The following is a 24,017-nucleotide window of genomic DNA, read 5'->3' on the forward strand; positions in this document are numbered from 1 at the left end:
AATTCCCATTCAATAAACATAGTTTATTGTTCGTGCATCCTCAGTGCTTATACCAGACCAAACAAATAGCATTCAATACAAATTCAGTGCTCCCAGTGTGGCCTCCTGCATATCGGTGAGACCAAATGTAGACTGGGAGACAGCTTCGCCGAGCATCCACGCTCTATCTGCCAGAACAAGCGAGATCTCCCAGTGGCCACCCATTTTAATTCCACTTCCCATTCACATTCCGATATGTCCATCCATAGCCTCCTCCACTGTTGAGATAAGGCTACACTTAGGTTGGATGAACAACACCTTATATTCCATTTGGGTAGCCTCTAACCTGATGGCATGAACATCGATTTCTAAGACTTCCAGTAATGCTCCCCAACCCCATCCCCCCTTCACCATTACTCTATCCTCTTTTCCCTCCCTCTCCTCCCTCTGGTGCTCCTCCCCCCTTTTTCTTTCTTCCATGGCCTTCTGTCTCTTGCACCTATCAACTTCTAAGCTCTTCACTTGATCCTCTCCTGTCCAGGTTTCTCCAATCACCTGGTCTTTCTCTCTCCCCTCTCCCCACCTTTCAAATCTACTCCAGCATTTTTTTCTCCGGTCCTGCCAAAGGGTTTTGGCCTGAAGCGTCAACTGTACTTTTTTCCATAGATGCTGCCTGGCCTGCTGAGTTCCTCCAGCATTTTGTGTGTGTGTGTTGCTTACATTCAATTCAAATGTCAGTAACCAGAATACTTTAGTATTTCAATGGAACAAAGCCACGAACATTCAGGCAAATACCACATCATGAAGCAAATAATTCCCAATAGACAGGCAGCTCTGACCATTCCAAACTCTGTTCAAACCACAAACACAGCGTGAATCCACAAAAGGTCGTTACTTGCTGCAAGTTCAGTGTTGTGATTCCAATTTTGCCAACAGGCGCGAGGCAATCATTATCTGTAGGCTGAGGTTCGTTTTGTATAGTTTTTTTTGGTTGACAGTTCCTTTAAGACAAACCAAAGCCATTCAGAGGCTAAGCAGGCGGGGGGGGAGGGGAGAGATTGGAACTTTATGACGTGCTCCACAATAATGAAATTCGAAGTCAAAAAAAGCATGTTCGATGCTTTAGTAAGAAACCAGCAGAGACAAACAACCTTGTAACAATAAAAAAAACTAATGAAACTAAACCTAACAATATAATGAAATAAGCAGTCTATGTATATTCAAATGTATTTAAACCATTAGCATTAAGCGTAGTTAAATATTAGTAGTGTATTTAAAAGTAACTAATCATTCCCCCAGCTTATCCCCGATCTAACCAGACTAAAACTGAAGTAAAGACAAAGTACGAATACTTTTCATTCCTACCACGCCCTCACCCATGTGACAAATTACCCTTAATAAACACACAACACAAAATACAACACAGATAGACAGAAAATAGATGCATGGCTTTCACAATCTTCAATTCTTCATAATATATATTCAATCCTGTTTTTTCAAAAAAGTTAATTTTCCTTTCATCTTTTGTTGGGCTTAGTTCCATAGGTCAAAAGCAAGAAAAATGTATTTGTGCAGTAAACTTTAATACTTGTGCATGTCCCGAACATTTCACAGTTACAAATTCGATTACCATTGTGATGTAAGGAAGCACGGCAGCAAACTTTAACCAACACATTCTGAGTATTACTTCAACTGTCATAGCAGGCACCTAAAATCTTAATGTATGGAAAGTTTAGGGCCTTATGCTGGGTCTTTGAGAAAAACAATCAAAATAACTCTATTCCTTTTTCCCCACTCTGAAATATAGGTCCAATTCCCTTTCCAAAGTTACTACTGAAACTATAGTGCCAGGTGGGGTCCAGTCGGTAGTATTTACATTTGCTTCAAGGCAGTGAATTCTGCCCCCACTCTAGAAATGTAAGCACAAAAATCTAGTCAGATACTTTAAGCATAAACTGATGCAAAGCCAACTCTCCGATATGTTAACCCAAATCTTGTTTAATGTCTGGTGGGCATAAAAGAAAGATCTTGCACCATAAAAGAAAGATCTTAACCTGCCTGTCCTGGCAGACCTATTGTCTCAGCTTGCCCCTGAACCTGCCTGTCCTGGCAGACCTATTGTCTCAGCTTGCTCCTGCCCCACCAAACTCGTTTCTGCATACCTTGACACGGTTTTATCCCCCCTTGTTCAATCCCTTCCTACCTATATTCGTGACACTTCTCACGCTCTTAAACTTTTCGATGATTTTAAGTTCCCTGGCCCCCACCGCTTTATTTTCACCATGGATGTCCAGTCCCTATATAATTCCATCCCCCATCAGGAAGGTCTCAAAGCTCTCCACTTCTTTTTGGATTCCAGACCTAATCAGTTCCCCTCTACCACCACTCTGCTCCGTCTAATGGAATTAGTCCTTACGCTTAATAATTTCTCCTTTGGCTCCTCCCACTTCCTCCAAACTAAAGGTGTAGCTATGGGCACCCGTATGGGTCCTAGCTATGCCTGCCTTTTTGTTGGCTTTGTGGAACAATCTATGTTCCGTGCCTATTCTGGTATCTGTCCCCCACTTTTCCTTCGCTACATCGACGACTGCATTGGCGCTGCTTCCTACACGCATGCCGAGCTCGTTGACTTTATTAACTTTGCCTCCAACTTTCACCCTGCCCTCAAGTTTACCTGGTCCATTTCCGACACCTCCCTCCACTTTCTAGATCTTTCTGTCTCTGTCTCTGGAGACAGCTTATCCACTGATGTCTACTATAAGCCTACTGACTCTCACAGCTATCTGGACTATTCCTCTTCTCACCCTGTCTCTTGCAAAAACGCCATCCCCTTCTCGCAATTCCTCCGTCTCCGCCGCATTTGCTCTCAGGATGAGGCTTTTCATTCTAGGACGAGGGAGATGTCCTCCTTTTTTAAAGAACGGGGCTTCCCTTCCTCCACTATCAACTCTGCTCTCAAACGCATCTCCCCCATTTCACGTACATCTGCTCTCACTCCATCCTCCCGCCACCCCACTAGGAATAGGATTCCCCTTGTCCTCACCTACTACCCCACCAGCATCCAGGTCCAACATATTATTCTCCGTAACTTCTGCCACCTCCAACAGGATCCCACCACTAAGCACATCTTTCCCTCCCCCCCTCTCACTGCTCTACGCAGGGATCGCTCCCTACGCGACCCCCTTGTCCATTCGTCCCCCCCATCCCTCCCCACTGATCTCCCTCCTGGCACTTATCCGTGTAAGCGGAACAAGTGCTACACATGCCCTTACACTTCCTCCCTTACCACCATTCAGGGCCCCAAACAGTCCTTCCAGGTGAGGCAACACTTCACCTGTGAGTCGACTGGGGTGATATACTGCGTCCGGTGCTCCCGATGTGGCCTTTTATATATTGGCGAGACCCAACGCAGACTGGGAGACCGCTTTGCTGAACATCTACGCTCTGTCCACCAGAGAAAGCAGGATCTCCCAGTGGCCACACATTTTAATTCCACATCCCATTCCCGTTCTGACATGTCTATCCACTGCCTCCTCTACTGTAAAGATGAAGCCACACTCAGGTTGGAGGAACAACAGCTTATATTCTGTCTGGGTAGCCTCCAACCTGATGGCATGAACATCGACTTCTCTAACTTCCGCTAATGCCCCACCTCCCCCTCGTACCCCATCTGTTACTTATTTTTATGCACACATTCTTTCTCTCACTCTCCTTTTTCTCCCTCTGTCCCTCTGAATATACCCCTTGCCCATCCTCTGGGTTCCCCCCCCCCCGCCATCTTTCTTCCCGGACCTCCTGTCCCATGATCCTCTCATATCCCCTTTTGCCAATCACCTGTCCAGCTCTTGGCTCCATCCCTCCCCCTCCTGTCTTCTCCTATCATTTTGGATCTCCCCCTCCCCTTCCAACTTTCAAATCCCTTACTCACTCTTCCTTCAGTTAGTCCTGACGAAGGGTCTCGGCCTGAAACGTCGACTGTACCTCTTCCTAGAGATGCTGCCTGGCCTGCTGCGTTCACCAGCAACTTTGATGTGTGTATCTTGCACCGTTGTTTAGTCAGGAACTTGTTCCTGCTGTCTGGTGGCTAATATTTGTTTCTCAGTCAACACCATTCAAGGTCTTTATGGGAGCACTTTACGTATAAGTTTTTCCAAACATTACTCCAGCGACACCTTAAAAACAGCTAGTTATCGGATGCTTCAGCTTCAGGATGCCCTGAGGGCACTATATCAATGTATGTTTTTTATTACTCCTGCACATTTGTATGAACCTTCTTTTCAGACAGCTTGTTCTAGAACGTAATAACAGGTTACAAAAAACAAAAATTATGTTCGCCTCATCTTTTGCACTTTTGCCGATCACTTAAAATCTATAATCTTCTGTCTGTTGAAGCAATCTCTCGATATATTCCATGAAACTCAATCATGATTTTAAATTTCTTCCTTTAAATCTCTGCTCTGATGAAAACCACATCACCTTCTCTGTCTTTTTATAGAACCAAAACCTCTTGGTTTACAATAGGCACCAATCTTGTGAATTTTCATTGCTTTGTCTGCAAGGTCTGGACCACTTCTCTGAAATGTGGCGTTTTAGACTCTCATAGTATGATAACAGGCCCTTTTGGTCCACTGAATGCCTGCTGAACTTCAACACTCATCTTTATAATAATCTTATCCTAGACTATTTTATTCTCTCCACACTCTTGTCAGTCAACCCATCCCCTAAATTCTACGAGGCCTACACAATTCAGGCATTTTTTTAAATTAACTTTAATTTTATTCAAAAATAAAATTATATACAATAAACCATTCAATGACTCTCAATCCTTTACATACGTTTCCATTATGGTCTCTACATATCCATACTTTTGGCCACCCACGTGGCAATCCGTTGGTTCACCTTACTACATCATTGTTGAGGGGTATACTCCCCGCCACCCGCCCCCTCCCACTCCCACGGGTGGAGAAACCTATACTGTGGTCCTTCCCCACCGGGCCCTTGCGGTGGCTGCACCAAGTTTCAGTGCGTCCCTCAGCACGTACTCCTGCAGCCGAGAGTGTGCCAGTCGGCAGCATTCTCCCACGGACATCTCCATGTGCTGGTAGATCATCAAGTTTCGGGCTGACCAAAGAGCGTCTTTCACCGAGTTGATGATCTGCCAGCAGCACCGGATGTTGGTCTCCGTGTGCGTCCCCGGGAACAGCCCGTAGATCAGAGAGTCCTCTGTTACGCAGCTGCTGGGGATAAAACGTGACAATAGCCCGTCCATCCTTCTCCACACCCTCTTTGCGAACTGGCAGTGTGCAAAGAGGTGGGTCACAGACTCCTCCTCACTGGAGTCCTCCCGTGGGCAGTGGGGTGCGGAAACAACGTTCCGGGCGTACAGGAGGGCTCTGACTAGGAGGGCCCCTCTCACCGCCAGCCAGGCGAGGTCCTGGTGCCTGTTGGTGAGATCTGGCGATGAGGCATTTTGCCAGATGAACTGGACAGTCTGCTCAGGGAACCACCCCACTGTGTCCATCACGTCCTTCTCCTGCAGTGCCTGCAGGACATTACGGGGACCACTGCCTGATGGCCCTGTGGTCAAAGGCATTCTCCTGGAAGAACTTTTCTACAAAGGACAGGTATGGCGGCAATGACCAGCTGACTGGGGCGTTGCGCGGGAGTGGGGCCAGACCCATCCTTCGTAGCCAGGGTGACAGGTAGAACCTGGGCACATAGTGGTACTTGGTGCCGACATACCTGGGTTTTACACACAACCTGATGCAGCCACATACGAAGCTGGCCATCAGGGTGAGGTCGACATTGGGGATGTTCTTGCCTCCGTTGTCCAGGGACTTGTGCATGACGGTCCATCTCACCCGCTCCATCTTGGATCCCCAGACGGATCTGAAGACAGCCCGGGTGATTTCCGAGCTGTAGGAGCAGGGAACGGGCCAGACCTGCGCCAAGTACGGCAGCCCTGAGAGCACCTCACACCTGATGACCAGGTTCTTGCCTTTTATCGACAGGGAGCACCCTCCCCACAGTCCCAGTTTCTGTTTCACCTCGGCAGTCCGCTCCTGCCAGTTCTTGTTGCATGCCTCAGCCCCTCCGAACCAGATCCCCAACACCTTAACGTGGTCAGACCTGATGGTGAAGGAGACACTGGATCGGTCAGGCCAGTTGCTGAAGAGCATGGCTTCGCTCTTCGTGCGGTTGACCCTGGCCCCCGACGCTAGCTCGAACTGTTCGCAGATGTTGATCAGCCTGTGAGCTGACCTCGGATCAGAGCAGAAGATGGTGACATCGTCCATGTACAGGGAGGTTTTCACTTGGGTCCCTCCACTGCCTGGCAGCGTCACCCCTCTTATGCCCTCATCCCTCCTGATGGCTTCGGCAAAGGGTTCAATGCAGCAGACAAACAAGACTGGGGAAGGGCACAGCCCTGTCTGACTCCAGACCTGATGGGGAAGCTGTCTGTTTCCCACCCCTTGACCTGGACTGCACTATGGATGTCTGTGTAGAGCAGTCTGATCCAATTCCGGATTCCCTCCCCAAATCCCATTTTGGAGAGCACGTCCGTCATGTACGTGTGCGATATCCTGTCGAAGGCTTTCTCCTGGTCCAAGCTGACCAGGCAGGCATTCATCCCCCTGTCCTGCACGTAGGCGATGGTGTCCCTCAGCAGCGCGAGGCTATCTGAGATCTTCCTGCCCGGTACAGCACAGGTTTGGTCCGGGTGGATCACCTGTCCCAGAGCAGACTTGACCCTGTTGGCGATAGCCTTGGACAGGATCTTGTAATCCACATTCAGGAGAGAGATGGGCCTCCAATTCCTAATGTCCTCCCTTTCCCCCTTCTGCTTATAGGTGAGGGTGATGATGCCCTTCCTCATGGACTCCGACATACTGTTGGCCAGAAGCATAGCATTGCACATTTTCAGCAGGTCTGGGCCTATCCAGTTCCACAGAGCCGTGTACAACTCAGCTGGTAAACTGTTGCTTCCAGGAGTCTTATCGACTCGAAGGAACTGATGGAGCCTGTCAGCTCGTCCAGGGTCAGTGGCTGATCCAGACTCTCCCACTTGCCATCGTCTAAGACCTGCGTGATGGACGACAGGAAGTTGCGGGAGACTGTGGATTCTATAGCCTTTACGTCGTACAGACCGGCATACTTTATACTTTATTGTCGCCAAACAATTGATACTAGAACAGACAACCATCACAGTGATATTTGATTCTGCGCTTCCTGCTCCCTGGATTACAAATATTAAAAATAGTAAAAATTAGTAAACATTAAAAATTTAAATTATAAATCATAAATAGAAAATAGAAAAAATGGAAAGTAAGGTAGTGCAAAAAAACCGAGAGGCAGGTCTGGATATTTGGAGGGTACGGCCCAGATCCGGGTCAGGATCCGTTCAGCAGTCTTATCACAGTTGGAAAGAAACTGTTCCCAAATCTGGCCATACGAGTCTTCAAGCTCCTGAGTCTTCTCCCGGAGGGAAGAGGGACGAAAAGTGTGTTGGCTGGTTGGGTTGTGTCCTTGATTATCCTGGCAACACTGTTCTGACAGCGTGCAGTGTGAAGTGAGTCCAAGGATGGAAGATTGGTTTGTGTGATGTGCTGGGCTGTGTTCACGATCTTCTGCAGCTTCTTTCGGTCTTGGACAGGACAACTTCCATACCAGGTTGTGATGCGCCCTAGAAGAATGCTTTCTACGGTGCATCTATAAAAATTAGTGAGGGTTTTAGGGGACAGGCCAAGTTTCTTTAGTTTTCTCAGGAAGTTGAGGCACTGGTGGGCCTTCTTGGCAGTGGACTCTGCTTGGTTGGACCATGTCAGGTCATCTGTGATATTGACCCCGAGGAAATTAAAGCTTTTGACCTGTCCCACTTGCGCACCACCGATGTAAATTGGGTCGTGCGGTCCGCTACTCCTTCAGAAGTCAACAACCAATTCCTTCATCTTGCTGACCTTGAGAGATAGGTTATTGTCTTTGCACCATGCCACCAGGTTCTTAATTTCCTCTCTGTACTCAAACTCATCATTACCCGAGATATGGCCTACAATTGTTGTGTCATCAGCAAACTTATATATTGAGTTCGATGGAAACTTGGCTACACAATCATGGGTGTACAGTGAGTACAGCAGGGGGCTGAGTACACAGCCTTGTGGGGCACCAGTTCTCAAAGTGATTTTAGAGGACAGCTTGTCCCCTATTTTTACAGCCTGGGTCCTGTCTGTGAGGAAGTTGAAGATCCAGCTGCAGATCTGAGTGCTAAGGCCCAGGTTCCAGAGCTTAGGAATCAGCTTATTTGGAATGATGGTATTAAAGGCAGAGCTGTAGTCAATGAAAAGGAGCCTCACATATGCGTCTTTATTCTCCAGGTGTTCTAAGGAGGAATGTAGGGCCAGGGAGATGGCATCTCCCGTTGACCTGTTGCTCCAGTATGCGAATTGCAAAGCGTCAAGGTTGACCGGTAGGCTCTGGTTGATGTGTGCCATAACCAATCTCTCGAAGCACTTCATAGCAATTGATGTCAGAGCCACAGGTCGATAGTCATTCAGGCATGCCACCTTGTTCTTCTTCGGCACTGGGATTATCGTTGCCTTCTTAAAACACAAGGGGATCTTAGACTGAAGCAAGGAGCAGTTGAAGATGTCAGCAAACACTTCAGCTAGCTCACTTGCACAGGCCCGGAGAACCCATCCTGAGACGTCATCTGGGCCCGTCGCCTTCCTTGGATTTATCTTCAGGAAGGCCCTTCTAACGTCCTCCTCGGTGACAATGAATCTTGATGCCACCAGGTCCGGTTCATCCAGAGGGAGCGGGATGCTCCTCTTCTGTTCAAATCTTGCGTAGAATACATTAAGTTCATCAGGAAGAGAAGCACCACAGTTATTGATATTCCCAGCCTTTTCTTTGCGCCCAGTGATCTCATTTAGACTCTGCCATACTCTACTGGCATCCCTCTGGTTAGCCTGGGCTTCCAGCTTGGCTCGATAATTGCCTCTTGGTGCCCTTAATGGCTTTCCAGAGTTCACGCTTGGATTCCGTGTAGTGATTGGTATCCCCGGACCTAAAAGTCACAGCTCTAGCCTTCAAAAGGGACTTGACCTCATAATTCATCCAAGGTTTCCGGTTAGGGAATACCCGGATCGTCTTGCAAGACACACAGTCCTCTGTGCATTTCCAAATAAAGTCTGTGACAGCTGAGGCATACTCATCGAGGTTAGCTGCTGAGTCCTTGAATACTATCCAGTCCACTAATTCAAAGCAGTCACGGAGGATCGCATCCGTTTCCTCCGTCCAACGCGACACTACTTTTGATACCGTGACCTCCCGCTTCAGTTTCTGTTTGTAAGCCGGGAGGAGGAGTACGGCCTGATGGTCTGATTTTCCAAAGTGAGGTTGTGGGACGGAACGGTAGGCATCCTTGACTGCTGTGTAGCAGTGGTCAAGTATAATTGGGTCTCTAGTGGGGCAGGAGACATGTTGGTATAACTTTGGCAGCGCCTTTCTGAGGTTAGCCTGGTTAAAGTCCCCGGCTGTAATGAGCAAAGCCTCTGGATACCTGGTCTCAAGTTCACTGATGTTGGCATACAGTATGTTCAGAGCACACTGCACGTCCGCCTGGGGGGGAATATAGACTGCTGTCAGTAAGACCGAGGTGACTTCCCGTGGCAGATAGTAGGGACGACACTTTACCCACAGGCGTTCCAGGTCCGGGCTGCAGGAGCTTGTCAGTGCCACTGTGTCCGAGCGCCACGCAGTGTTGATCAGTAGGCAGACACCACCTCCCCTTGTCTTGCCCGAAGACGCCGTGCGGTCCATCCGATAGATCAAAAATCCCTCCGGTCATATGGCACAGTCGGGGGTGGCAGGGGAGAGCCAGGTCTTGGTGAAACAGAATACACAGCAGTTCTGCATCTCCCTGCAGTAGGTGAGTCTCCCTTTAAGATCATCCACCTTATTCTCTATGGCTTGCACATTAGCGTTAGGATGGTGGGCATAGGACCCTGAAGCCCCTCAGCTTCAGTCTGACCAGCAGCTCAGCTCTTTTCCCACGCTTCCTCGGTAAATAGTGCATCTTTCCAGGTTTCCATCGATGCAGTGTGTTGTTGGCAGCTCTTTGATGTTGGTGGACGCATCCTGCGGGGATCAATGGGCAGGTCACGTTGTGCATTCCGGGTCGGACCGAGTAACGGGGGAGGCTCCGCTGCCATTTCCAGCTGCCGGGGGCCCAGGCTGTTGATTGCGTCGGGCCCCGATGCCAACACTTAATCCCGGATGGCCGGGCTCCTTGCTGAAACAAGTCCTTAAGCCGAGTCACGGTTGCGGAGGCCTCTGCTCCAGCCGAGCCTCGGGCTCGATTTCTGAGGTCGGCGGCAGAGGCCTCACCTCCGGCAGCTGTGGATGGCCACCAACGGGGCTTTACAGTGGTCGCTCTGGGGAAGCGTCTGGGGCACCTTGAGGTCTCCGCCGTCACTTCTGTGTGGCCGTCTGCTCCAGAGAGGTGCTGGTTGGAATGGGCCGCATCTCCAAGCACTCCGGCATGGTAACAGACTGCGGGTCTCCGGGAACGTGGTGGGTCTTGCTGGTCGGGTCCAGGTGCGGTCCGGAGTTTAAGCAGTTCTGGCGCGGTGGTCTCCAGCTGGGTCAGTAGCTTCGCCAGGGTGTTGTTGATCTTGCTAGATGTAGCAGATTGTAGGTTTAGAAGGGTTTCTCGGTTATAGGATAGTGGAGAGGGCAGTTTGCTCGGTAGAACATGCACAGAGTCGCCAGTTACCGGCGCCATCTTTCAGCATAGAAGGACTTGCAGATCCTCAGTACGTCAGTCTGCGAGGATGCGACTGGGCCGTCCTCTTCCTTAAGGTTGTGGATCACAGAGTTCCCCCTGTGCACCTTTTGGAAGAAGAACCGTGAGCACGTGTCGTCCTGCTCCACGGTTTGGAACTTTGATCAGAAGATGATCTTGGAGGATTCGGTGGCGAGGTGCTGGGCTTGCTGGCCCTTCACGTCTCGCAATTCATCCCTGACATCCACCCCCTTCAACTGCAGAAGGAGAAGTTGCTGCAGCTCTGTCTGGAGTTTACACAGTTCCCTCTGCTCCTGCCTTGCTTTCTGGATACCCTTGCCAATGAAGAACCTCTTGATGTTCTCCTTGGTGGCTTCCCACCGGTGAACAGGGGAATCAAAGAAGGTTTTCAAGGTTCTCCAACCTGTGTACTCCCTGTCTAGTTCCTCGATGTTCTCTGGGGTCAGCAGCTTTACATTCAGCTTCCAAGTCCCCCTGCCTGCCTTCCGGTCCGCTGCTTTCTGCGAGTCACAATTCAGGCAATTTTTTTATTTCAAGATATACTTTATTCAAAAATAAATATATACAATGAACCATTCAATAACTTTTCATCCTTTACATACATTTCCATTATAGTCAGTACATATCCGTATTTATAGCCACCCACGTGGCACTCCAGTAGTTCAGCTAACCATATCATCGTTGAGGGGTATACTCCCCGCCCCCCCAACCCCTCCCACTGGTGAAGAAACCTATACTGTGGTTCTTCCCCACCGGGCCCCTGGGGTGGCTGCACTGAGTTTCTATGCGTCCCTCAGCACGTACTCCTGCAACTGAGAATGTGCCAGACTGGTCAATTAACCCACTGCCCTGCACATTCTTGGCCTGTGGGAGACATCTGGAGAGGGTGAAAACTCCTCAGTCATCAGGATTGAAACCCAATCGTTGTAACTGTGAGGCAGCAACAGTACTAACTGCTCCATTGTGGTTGTATTTCAGATTTCCAGCATATGTATAATTTGTGTGGACTGAATCTGTCTTAAGTTAGTTCCTATTATGTAAATCGGAAATTGTCAACAAATACAATCGAAAACTTGTGGAGAGCATTCTGACAGGCTGCATCACTGTCTGGTATGGCGGGGGGTGCTACTGCACAGGACCGAAAGAAGCTGCAGAGGGTTGTAAATTTAGTCGGTTCTATCTTGGGTACTAGCCTACAAAGTACGCAGGACAGCTTAAAGGACTGATGTCTTAAAAAGGCAGTGTCCATTATTAAGGACCTCCAGCACCCAGGACATGCCCTTTTCTCACTGTTACCATCAGGTAGGAGGTACAGAAGCCTGAAGGCACACACTCAGTAATTCAGGAACAGCTTCTTCCCCTCTGCCATCCGATTCCTAAATGGACATTGAACCCTTGGACTCTACCTCAATTTTTTAACATACATTATTTCCGTTTTTTTGCATGATTTTTAATCTATTCAATATACGTATACTGCAATTGATTTATTTTATTATTTATTATTTTTTTTTCTGTTATGAACTGCATTGAACTGCTGCTGCTAAGTTAACAAATTTCACGACATATGCCGGTGATAATAAACCCAATTCTGAGTTGCATTTTTTATAAATTAGATTACTTAAATTGTTTGTTAGAAATTAATTTCAATGAAATAACAATGACAAGGGCCGGCTGGTGGCGCAATAACATCAGCGCCGGACCCGGGAGTGGAGGTTCCTGGGTTTGAAACCAGTCAGATCCACTCCCGAGTACGCTTTCCATCCGTGCTGGGTTGAGTGTCAAGATCGCCACTGAACCTCGTAAAATAAAGGGGAAAATACTGCGAAATGGCTGTGTGAGGAGTGGCGCGCCACACAGTCTCTCTCTCTCTCTCTCTGCGCCTTGTAAAAAGCCATGAAAAAGCCATCATCATGGACACACGCACACACAGACTCGCATGCACGCAGGCACACGTCAAAAACAAAATAACAATGACAAATTTAGTTACCCATCACTCTCTCTCACACACACCACAAATGAGCCCATTTGTACATTTTTTTTTAAATCGAAGCAGTACTGCTGAATAAAACCTGCCTATTAAAACATGACAACCAGAAAGCCATTCATTCTCATGAGCCTGCTTGTGGCCATTCAGTAAGATCATGGCTTTATCTATGTTTAAATTCCACCTAGTTTCAGCACTGGGCATACTCAATAGCTGTAAGGGAGGTTAAAGTAAGCTGCAGCTCCAACCTTCATGTGGACAGTCAACAAGATTGGCTATGATTATTGAACCTATTATTACTATATATGGCCTGATAGTCCGATGAAGCACTCTGTCCACTCTCAGATATGAGGTGTTACTGATTTTCAAGAATTACTAGTGTGTTTTCACCACATTCCTGAAACAAACTTGCATTATGCTCAATCCATCTTCAAAAATACAAGGGTAAATGTGCTTCAAGGAAGATTCCAGGCAAAAGGAACCCCTGGCTATTGTGTTGTGCGTCTGAATTGGAACTGTAGTGCGGTGAGAATGGAAGCTGTGGATAATAATGAGACAGGCCGACATAACTGAGCACATAGGTGTTAGTGATTTACAGAATACTAGCTTGCAATAATTACGCATTACCACTGACACAGCCCTCAAGAAATTTGGCAGTGATGGCAATATTTAAGGAAATTCCATATTAACTTATAAACACAGTCATCTGGGGAAAATCATACTTAATTCTCTTCAGTTCTGACTTTAAGCAACAGATGTTAATGATCCACAAGCACAGCCTGTAAATAGTTGGGACAAGTCTCGCAGGCAAAACAAATTACAGTTAAATCAATACTTCTCATAACCTGCAAAAGGAAACCCCCAATGCTACTCAGCTCCTAAACAGAGATTCCGGATTGAGAAACTGCAAGCAAGATGAACTGTAAGGTGGTAGGACAATTGTGCTGTTCACGGGGCCAGGTTTGGTTTGTGGGGGGGTTTGCAGTAGCATTGAAGCAGAGAGACACGAGGGCCGCCTGTCACACTGGTAATGAAAGTGACACAACCCAGCCTACAGGTGGGTTCTTGAGTACATGGGTCAGGGGAAACAAATCCAACATCTTGTTTTCTCTTAACGACAGGTATGAAATTCCTGCTCCTGGATCCATAACCTACCTTGGGATCACTCTATAGCCCTAAACATTTGTGCTTGAATTTTATTGCATCCACAAGACTAGAATGACATAGCAATTTGCAATAGTAAAGTAGCCACATGTACTTGCTTCAAGACAGCTTATCTATTAACGTGTGTATGGTATTGGGTGAATGAGGGCATGTCAGGACACTGGATCAGGGATCCAATTGCAGACCCAGTACTGTGCACACAGTGACATAAATTGAGTAACAAATCCTGAGGTGCAAACAAAGTTGGTGTCAAAGTTCAGGTAGAGATCAAAACATCCAGAGAAATCCAAAAACCAGAATCGGGAAACAGGCAGGGTCGATATTCAGACAGACACAAATGCTGGAATGGCTCAGGAAAATTCACTGGCACAATCTAGCAACAAACAGGTGAAAACACAGGACTGAAATACAGTGAGCAGTAAACAGAGAGGCAGATGATAGGTGGAGCACAATGAGACACAGGTGGCAGCAATACAGGTAATAATGAGAAACAGATGGGAGACGGAGTACTCAGTAATACAGGGGCCGGAGTAGAGCAGGAGCGGGGACAGGAGCACATGGCAATACAAAACCACAGACTGACAGCTAGGGAGAAACACACAAAAAGACAGAGTTCAACTGGAGGTACTGACACAGGGAGAATGTACAAACTCCTTTCAGACCGTGAGGGGTATTGAACCCAGGTCACCTGTATTGTAAAGTGTTGTGCTAACCATTACACTACCATGCTGTTTTAATAACAACAATATATGAAGAAAATTCCTGAGGCAGTTTGTGAAGAGAATGTGAATAAATTGAACACACATGAGCGAGTTCTCCAGGCCTCATGTATAAATCTGTACTTTCTGCACTGGAGTTAGAGGTTTGAGCCCACAGATTTTACAAACATCGAATAGTCATCTGTGGAGGAAAGGGGTTAAGCTTGAGGACCGGGGGGTTTGCAGCATCACGGGGGAGAGCATATAAATATATATACTAACTAACTAATTGATCATGTTATCAATGAGGAACTGATTGTATAGGTGCTAATCGGCTGAGAGGCAATGTGATTAATGGCTTGTTTGGTACTCTCATCGATTGTACAGGTGCTAATGTTGTGTAAATTGCAGAAACAGAGTCTGGAGACTGGCTGACCTAATGTGATTACATTAGTGCACGTGCTTACTGTACAACAACCAGAGGTAAATGACACATTCCGTCTCCGAGCAGAAAACTTCAGTAACTTGATTACTCTTATGACAGCAACAAACAGCAAATCTTTTAGATTAGATTATTAGATTATGAGGACACACAGTCCTCTTTTATTGCCATTTAGTAATGCATGCATTAAGAAATGATACAATATTCCTCCGGTGTGATATCACAGAAACACAGGACAGACCAAGACTGAAAAACTAACAAAAACCACATAATTATAACATATAGTTACAACAGTACAACAATACCATAACTTGATGAAGAACAGGCCATGGTCACAGAAAAAAGTTCAAAGTCTCTCGAATGTCCCACATCTCACGCAGACGGGAGAAGGAAGAAAACTCTCCCTGTCATGCCCGACCACAGTCCGACTCTGAGTCATCCGAAAACTTCAAACTCCGATCGGCTCTCCGACACAGAGTACCGAGCACCATCTCTATCCGAACATTTCGACCTCAGCTCAGTCGCCAGCAGCAGGCAAAGCCGGGGATTTTGGGGCCTACCCTCTGGAGATTCTCGTTTGCACAGTAGCAGCGGCAGTGAACCGGGCATTTCAGAAATTTCTCCAGATGTTCCTCTGTGCCTTCTCACGTCTGTTTCCATCAAATCAGAATTGTGCATGGCATTCTACTTACAAGTATATCATTTCACCGGAGAGCTGCACGCACTGCGTCGCATTGTCATCTTTTCCTCCCGCCTTAACATTTTCACTTTAGTTATAACGTCACAGGCAGAAAAGGGGAAGAAGTCCCACGCAGTGAATATATAGAGTTTGGGAAACAGATGAAGAGAAGGACTACCAAGATAGTAATCTCCCGATTATTCCCTGTGCCACGGGCTGGTGCAGGTAGGAATGAGCATGGATTAATGAGTGGTTGAGGAGATGGTGCAGGGGACATGGTTTCAAGTTCTTGAATCATTGGAACCTTTTCTGGGGAAGGAGTGACCTGTACAAGAGGGATGGATTGCACCTGAACAGGAGGGGAACCAATATGCTGACTGGGAGGTTTGCTGACGCTACTCGGCAGAGTTTAAGCTAGCTTTGCAGGGGGCTGGGAACCAGAGCCCAAGGCCAGAAGGAGAGAGATGGGACCTGCAGGTAAATGTCAGGGAAAGTATTGAAAGGTAAAGTTGAAATAAAGGGCCTGATAGTTTGAGGTGTGTTTATATTAATGTCAGGAGTATTATGGATAACAGTGATGAGCTTAGAGCATGGATCAGTACGTGGAACCACGGTGTTGTAGCCATTACTGAAACTTGTCCAGAGATGGGCAGGAATGTGTGATTAATGTACTAGGTTTTTCAAGTTTTAGAAAAGATAGTGGAGGAGGTAAAAGAGAGGGAGTTGCACTACTTGCTCTCTTTTACCTCCTCCAGGCCTGTACCAGAAAACCAGGTAAGATTTGCGGAGGGCTATTTCAAAGGTGAAAAGACAATTTTGAATGAGGTTGGAGGCGACATCGGATGTATGACAACTCTGGCAGGGTTTGCAAGACATTACTTCCTACAAAGTGAAACCCAGTAGTATGAATAGCGGTGATGCTTCAGTACCAGATCTACTCAACGCCTTCTATGCGCACTTTGAAAGGAAGAATATAACTGCAGCTGTGAAGATCCCTGCTGCACCTGATGACCCTGTGACCTCTGTCTCAGAGGCCGATGTTAGACTGTCTTTAAAGAGAGTGAACCATCAAAAAGCAGAAGGTCCCAATGGAGTACCTGGTAGGACTCTGAAAACCTGTGCCAACCAACCAGCGGGAGTATTCAAGGACATTTTAAACCTCTCACTGCTATGTTCCCACTTGTTTCAAAAAGGCAACAATTATACCAGTGCCTAAGAAGAATAACGTGGGCTGCCTTAATGACTATCGCCTGGTAGCACTCACATCTACAGTGATGAAACGCTTTGAGGGATTGGTCATGACTAGACTGAACTCCTGCCTCAGCAAGGACCTGGACCCATTGCAATTTGCCTATCACCACAATAAGTCAATGGCAGACGCAATCTCAATGGCTCTTCACACGACCTTAGACCACCTGGACAATACAAACACCTATGCCAGGATGCTGTTCATTGACTATAGCTCGTCATTTGATACCGTCATTCCCACAATCCTGATTGAGAAGTTACAGAACCTGGGCTCTGTAATTGGATCCTAGACTTCCTAACTGGAAGACAACAATCTGTGTGGATTGGTGATAACATAGCCTCCTTAGTGACAATCAACACTGGTGCACCTCAGGGGTGTGTGCTTAGCTCACTGCTCTACTCTCTCTATACCCATGACTGTGTGGCTAGGCATAGCTTAAGTACATTTATAAACTTGCTGACGATACAACCATTGTGGTAGAATCTCAGGTCGAGATGAGGGGACGTACAGGAGTGAGATATGCCAACTAGTGGAGTGGTGCTGCAGCAACAACCTGGCACTCAACGTCAGTAAGACGAAAGAGCTGATTGTGGACTTGAGGAAGGGTAAGATGAAGGAATACGAACCTATCCTCATAGAGGGATCAGAAGTGGAGAGAGTGAGCAGTTTCAAGTTCTTGGCTGTCAAGATCTCTGAGGACCTAACCTGGTCCCAACATATTGGTGCAGTTGTAAAGAAGACAAGACAGCGACCATACTTTATTAGGAGTTTGAAGAAATTTGGTATGTCAACAAATACACTCAAAAACTTCTATAGATGTACCTGGAGAGCATTCTGACAGGCTGTTGTATCACTGTCTAGTATGGAGGAGGTGGTGGGGGGCTACTGCACAGCACTGAAAGAAGCTTCAGAGGGTTGTAAATTTAGTCGGCTCCATCTTGGGTACTAGCCTACAAAGTACCCAGGACATCTTCAAGGAGCAGTGTCTCAGAAAGGTAGCGCCCAGTGTTAAGGACCTCCAGCACCATAAAGCATGCCTTTTTCTCACTGTTACCATCAGGTAGGAGGTACAGAAGCCTGAAGGCATACACTCAGCAATTCAGGAACAACTTTTTCCCCTCTGCCATCTGATTCCTAAATGGACATTGAACCCATGGACACCACCTCACTTTTTAATAAATATTATTTCTGTTTTTTGCATGATTTTTAATCTATTCAATATACATATACTGTAATTGATTGATTGATTGATTTTTTTCTTCTTCTACATTATGTATTGCTGCTAAGTTAACAAATTTCACAACACATGCCGATGATAATAAACCAGATTCTGATTCTGATTCTAATCAGGGACAACATCAGAGCTGCACTCGGGGAGACATAATGGAGGGTCAGACACTGACTCCATTCGGGTGGAACTCAGGAATGGGAAGGGTGCAATCACACTGATGGGATTGTACTACAGACCCCCCATAGCCACCAGAACATCGAGGAGCCAATATGTAATCAGATTAAGGAAATGTGTAAAAATAATAGTGTTGATCTGGGGTATTTCAGCTTACCTGATATAAACTGGGACCTTCTTAGTGCAGGGTGTTTAGGTGGGGCAGAATTCGTTAAATGTATTCAAGAAGGTTTCTTAAATCAGTCCAACCAGAGGAGGGACTGTACAAGGCCTGATGTTGGGAAATGAGCCTAGCCACGTGACTGATCATTTAGTGGGTGAACAGTTGGGGAACAATAACCACAATTCTTTTAATTTCAAGATAGCTATAGATAAGAATAGATATGGTCTTAGTGGGAAAGTTTTAAATTGGAGCAGTGCAAATTATGTTCACTCACATTCTCCGCATCCAAGCAAATGTTCCCCACCCCCCCATTTATCCTTGAGTGGCCCCACCCTCTCCGCAGTTATCCTCTTGCTCTTGATGTATGTATAGAATGCAAGAACTAAAAGGCATTAATTGGGAACACCTTTTCTCTGGCAAGTCCACATCAGGCACGTGGAGGGTGTTTAAAAATCAATTGCGCAGAGTACAGGAAAGGTATGTTCTTGATAGAAGGAAGGTCGGGGATGGAAAGATAAGAGAACTTTGGATAGCTAGAGAGGTGCTGAATTTAGTCAAGAAGAAAAAGGAAAAGTATGTAAAACTTTTAAGTTAAGATCAAACGAAGCACAGGAGGAGTATAGAGAAGCTAGAGAAGAACTAAAGAAGGGAATTAGGAAAGACAGGAGGGTCGATGAAAAGTCCTTGGCAAGTAGGATTAAGGTGAATCACAAGGCATTCTGTAGATACATCAAGAGCAAGAGGATATCTGGGGAGAGGGCAGGACCGCTCAAGGATAAAGAGGGGACAATTTGCTTTGATGTGGAAGATGTGAGTGAGGTGCTTAATGAGTGCTTTGCTTCAGCATTTACCAAGGAAAAGGATATGGAGGTCCAGGAGATCAGTGCTGAGTGTATAAATATATTAGAGCATTTAGAGGTCAAGGAGGAGGAAGTGTTGGGCCTCCTAATGAGTATTAAGGTGGATAAGTCCCCAGGCCCTGATGGGATTTACCCCGGGTTATTGAGACAACATTGCTGGAGCCCTGACCAGTATCTTCGTGTCGTCTCTAGCACAGGACGAGTTCTGGAGGACTGGCGAGTGCCTAATGTTGTACTTATATTGAAGAAGGGAACAAGGGAAAATACTGGGAACCATAAACTGGTGAGACACATCAGTTGTAGGGAAACTGCTGGTGAAAATTCTTGGAGACAGGATATACGAGCATTTGGCCAGGACATAATTGGGAGTACCGGCTTGGCGTTATGTGGGGCATGTCATGTCTTACCAACTCAAATGAGTTCTTTGACAAGGTGACTAGAGTGACTGATGAGGGTAGGGCAGTGGATGCTGTCTACATGGATTTTAGTAAGGCATTTGAGAAAGTCCCTCATAGGAGGCTAATCCAGAAGAATAAGATGCGTGGGGTCCGTGATGAATTGGCTGTTTGGATTCAGAACTGGCTTGTGAATAGAAGACAGACAGCACTGGTTGGAGAGACTAGTTGAACTGGAGGTCTCTAATTAGTGGTGTTCTGCAGGGATCTGTGCTGGGACCTCTGATGTTTGTGATGTATATGATGTATACAAATGGCCTGGCAGACAAGGTAGATGGATGGGTTAATAAGTTTGCAGATGATACCAAGATTGGTGAAGTCGTGGATAGCGTAGAAGCTGGCAAAAAATACCGCACAGTATAGATCAGTTGCAGATATGGGCTGGGAAATGGTTGATGGAGTTTAACCAAGATAGTTATGAGGTGTTGCATCTTGGTAGGGCAAATGCAAGGAGATAGTACACTGTTAAGGGCAAAATCCTTAACAGTGTTGCTGAGCAGAGAGATTTGGGATACAAGTTCATAGCTCCTTGAAAGTGGCTACTCAGGTCAATAAGGAGGTTAAGAAGTCTTATGGAATGTTTGATTTTATTTGTCAAAAAATTGAATTCAAAAGTCAGGAGGTTATGTTGCAACGTTATAAAACTCTTATTAGGCCACTTCTGGAGTACTGCATACAGTTCTGGTCACCCCACTATAGGAAGAATGTCGAGGCTTTGGAGAGGATGCAGAAGAGGCTTACCAGGATGCTGCCCGGTTTAGAGGGCATATGCTATCATGAGAGGCTGGATAAACTTGGCTTGTCTTCTCTGGAGTGGCGGAGGCTGAGAGGGGGGAGGTTCAAGGGGGATGTGAGGGGTCAGTTTTTTACTCAGAGAGTGGTGGATGCCTGTAATGTGCTGCCTGATGTGGTGGTAGAGGCAAGTACATCAGAGACTTTTAAGAGACGCTTGGATAGGCACATGGATGTAAGGGAGATGGAGGGATATGGATGTAGTGTAGGTAGGAATGACTGCTGTTTGGGTGCTTTTGATTTGCTTTTTAGCTGGTTCGGCACAACATTGGGGGCCGAATGGCCTGGTCTTGTGCTCTACCCTTCTATGTTCTAAACGTACAGTAATAACAAGAGATTTACTCCCTTATAGTAGTCAAGTATCTTCTGTAACTCACCGTTAGTTCCTGCTGTATGTTCAGCATCTTTCTTGCATTCCTCATGACCAAATGACCGAATCAAATGTTAAATCCCAATCATTTTTTCAAATGTTTTACACTGAATTAGTTGTGGATTTCAAGGGTGCCTCATACTTTGATGCTCAGTTTCAAAAATTGTGTTGGGTGTTAATTCCCCTGTTTAGGATAACATCCTGGGCGACCAGGTTAACATAGTCCAAGCTAAGGAGGTGAATTTCATGCAAGCTAGCATTACTAAATAAAGACCATGATGTGTTACAGTGTTGCTTCAACTTATCCAGTTCACATTATTGTCATTAAACTCAGTGTAAAAATAAAGTTCACTTATTTTGCAATAAATAGTTGTGATTTTGTCTTTCTCACCAATTTATTCTTTGGCATTGTGCGCACTATACACCAAGAATGCATTACATTATTCAAGTACTCCGGTGCAGGCAAATTCAAGATTCCAACCACACCACTCAGCAACAACTTGCACCCAACCAAGTAACATTCTAAAATACTATTATCTTGAGCCAGTATTAACTGTAATACTGTTGCATAGTAGCATAACAGCATAATTCATTACAGTGACATAGTTCAATTCCCACTGTTGTTGTGTAAGGAGTTTGTACATTTTCCCTGTGACCATGTGGATTCCCTCCGGGTGCTCTGGTTACCTCCCACATTCCAAAGACGTACGGGTTTGGTTTAGTAAGTTGAGGGACTGCTATGTTGATGCCGGAAGCATAGCTACAGTCGCGAGCCGCCACCGAGACTTCTTCAGACTGTGTTGGTCATTAACGCAAGTGACACATTTCACTGGAGTACATGTAATAAATAAAACTAATCCTTAATCTTTCTTTAACTGAGTGCTACATTTTCTGTAAGGTGGCACCTAACCAAAGTAAGAGTAAAATAAATACTTTACATCATATTTTGCTACTTCATCCCCCTCATGGTATATCCAAAATTAGTAAGAGATGGCCTCAGAGTTCAGGAAATATTGCTTGGTAAATTAATTTTATAATATAATAACTATTACTTATGACTGAAATGAAATACGCCATCTTCTTAAAGCAGAATATTTTATGTACAGTATGTGTCCTCTCATTTGCATTGCAATTATCCAACAAAAATGTCACAAAATAAAATCACAGATTAAATTGGAAAGCACAAGTTTGTTACTTCCATTCATGTCTCCATTAATTTTTGTGGACATCACTGACAATAGCTGTATTTATTGTCAATCTCTAATAGTCCATGAACTGAGCAGGCAGTCAAGAGTTAACTACATTGATGGGTCTGGATTTGCGTATGGGCCAGATCAGGTAAGAACGGCAGATTTCCTTTCCTTAAGGACATTACTGAACCAGATGTTTCTACTTAAAACAATCTGGAAGTTTCATGGTCACTTTTACAGAGACTATTTTTCATTAGCTCTTCACATTTTTAATTACTTGAATGTCCCCAGCTGCAATTTTAGAATTTGAACTCATGTTTCAGACTAGTGGTGCAGCATTTTCACAGTTGATTCAGTAACTGAAACACTATGCTTTTTTTGATAAAACAATATTACAGACTGCTTCTCCCTGTCCTGACATTGCACAGTATCAGAGAATGCTATCACAACTTGGATGTAGGTTCAATTATCTGCCAATTCCCAACCTCCATTAGAGGGATTCTGTTCATTAAGGATAATAAAGGAGCGTTCAGTATGTTTTGCAATTGTCGGACACTTTGTCCTCTGCAAATCGTATTTTAAAATACACGTTTATGCCAAACCATAGTGAAAAATACACAAGGGTGTCTGTGCTGACAGAATTATTTTACAGAAATAGTACATAAATCTGTGACAGAAATGACAAGTCAAGGATAAGGTCTCCTAAGGTGATGTTGGTCTTCCTGATTTTAATCTCAGCTTCTGATAGTTTATCAGACCTGACACAGTGCCAGAAATCCAATGGAAGCGTGCTTGGTGTTGCAGCAATTTTCTCTGTTAACTTCAATTTAAAGTCAATTCGAGTGAGACTGGGGGCTAAATTAGTAAGGTGTAGCATTGCTTGTTTGATAATTTAAGCACTTTATCCAACCCTTAAAAGTAACGTTTAAAGAGAGAAGAGATAACTACATATCGCCTAATGTACCAGTTGTTCCCCTCAGTAGTTTACATGGGTAACCTATCGTCTCGCTGTTGCTAACTGAGGAAATTAAACTTCCTTCAGTTAGCCTTTTCTAGATGTCTGATACTGATACGCTGAGAAGAAGTAAAAGGTTAAGATAAAAACATGTAAACAAACTTACCAGATTATAGCTGTGTGGTGGTGTAGTTGTAGCGATGTTTAAAAATAGTAATTTTAAACTAGCATGTACCATAAGCTGCTTCAAACATTTGGTCAGGAAAGCAATTTGTTCTTTCCTGTTGTCATATGGTCATTGTTTTCAAACAATATTTTCTTTTTAAGTTAATGCCTCAAAAACAACGCAGTACAGACACATCCTTCTTCCTAAACCCCTTCCCAACTCCGAACAGCTTTTTTGGTCTATCCCCTTCTCTCTTCCTCTTTCCAGTACATTCTTCTTCCACTATGTAATGAGTTGGAAAACCTCCCATTTATGTCACATGTAGCTGGAAATGTTGACTGCGTTCAGAATACGACTGCACATGTTAGCACTGGTCAGAGAGAGTCGGTTTGCATCTGCTACACCAAGCTGTATTGACAGCTATCTCCAAACTAGCTTGTAGATTTTATTTCTGGATTTGCTTTGATATTTTTTTCTCTTTAGATTTGCTCAACAATACTGAGATGAAAAGAATTAAACGTGAACTCACTCCACTTCTACTAATTCCTTCAGTTAACTCCTACAGTTAAGTGAATTATGGGGGATAAAAGGTTAATAAAGCACAAGCACTTTGTTAGTCTTTTCAGCAGAAACCAGCAATTTAACTTTTTTCCGGAGATAAA

At 45.4% G+C, this 24,017-nt stretch overlaps 1 protein-coding gene across 1 annotated transcript in view; it reads right to left on the reverse strand.

Annotated features, from left to right (window-relative positions):
* Positions 1 to 23,607, reverse strand: part of c1qtnf2 (C1q and TNF related 2) — a 42,990-nt gene extending 19,383 nt beyond the window's left edge. The window contains exon 1 of the mRNA XM_072264416.1: positions 23,356 to 23,607. The gene's annotated coding sequence lies outside the window, so the exon portion shown is untranslated. The remainder of the gene's footprint in view (positions 1 to 23,355) is intronic.
* Between the last annotated feature and the right edge of the window lie 410 nt (positions 23,608 to 24,017).

The sequence above is a fragment of the Mobula birostris genome, chromosome 7 (genome assembly GCF_030028105.1).
Source record: "Mobula birostris isolate sMobBir1 chromosome 7, sMobBir1.hap1, whole genome shotgun sequence".
In the NCBI taxonomy this organism is placed as follows: Eukaryota; Metazoa; Chordata; class Chondrichthyes; order Myliobatiformes; family Myliobatidae; genus Mobula; species Mobula birostris.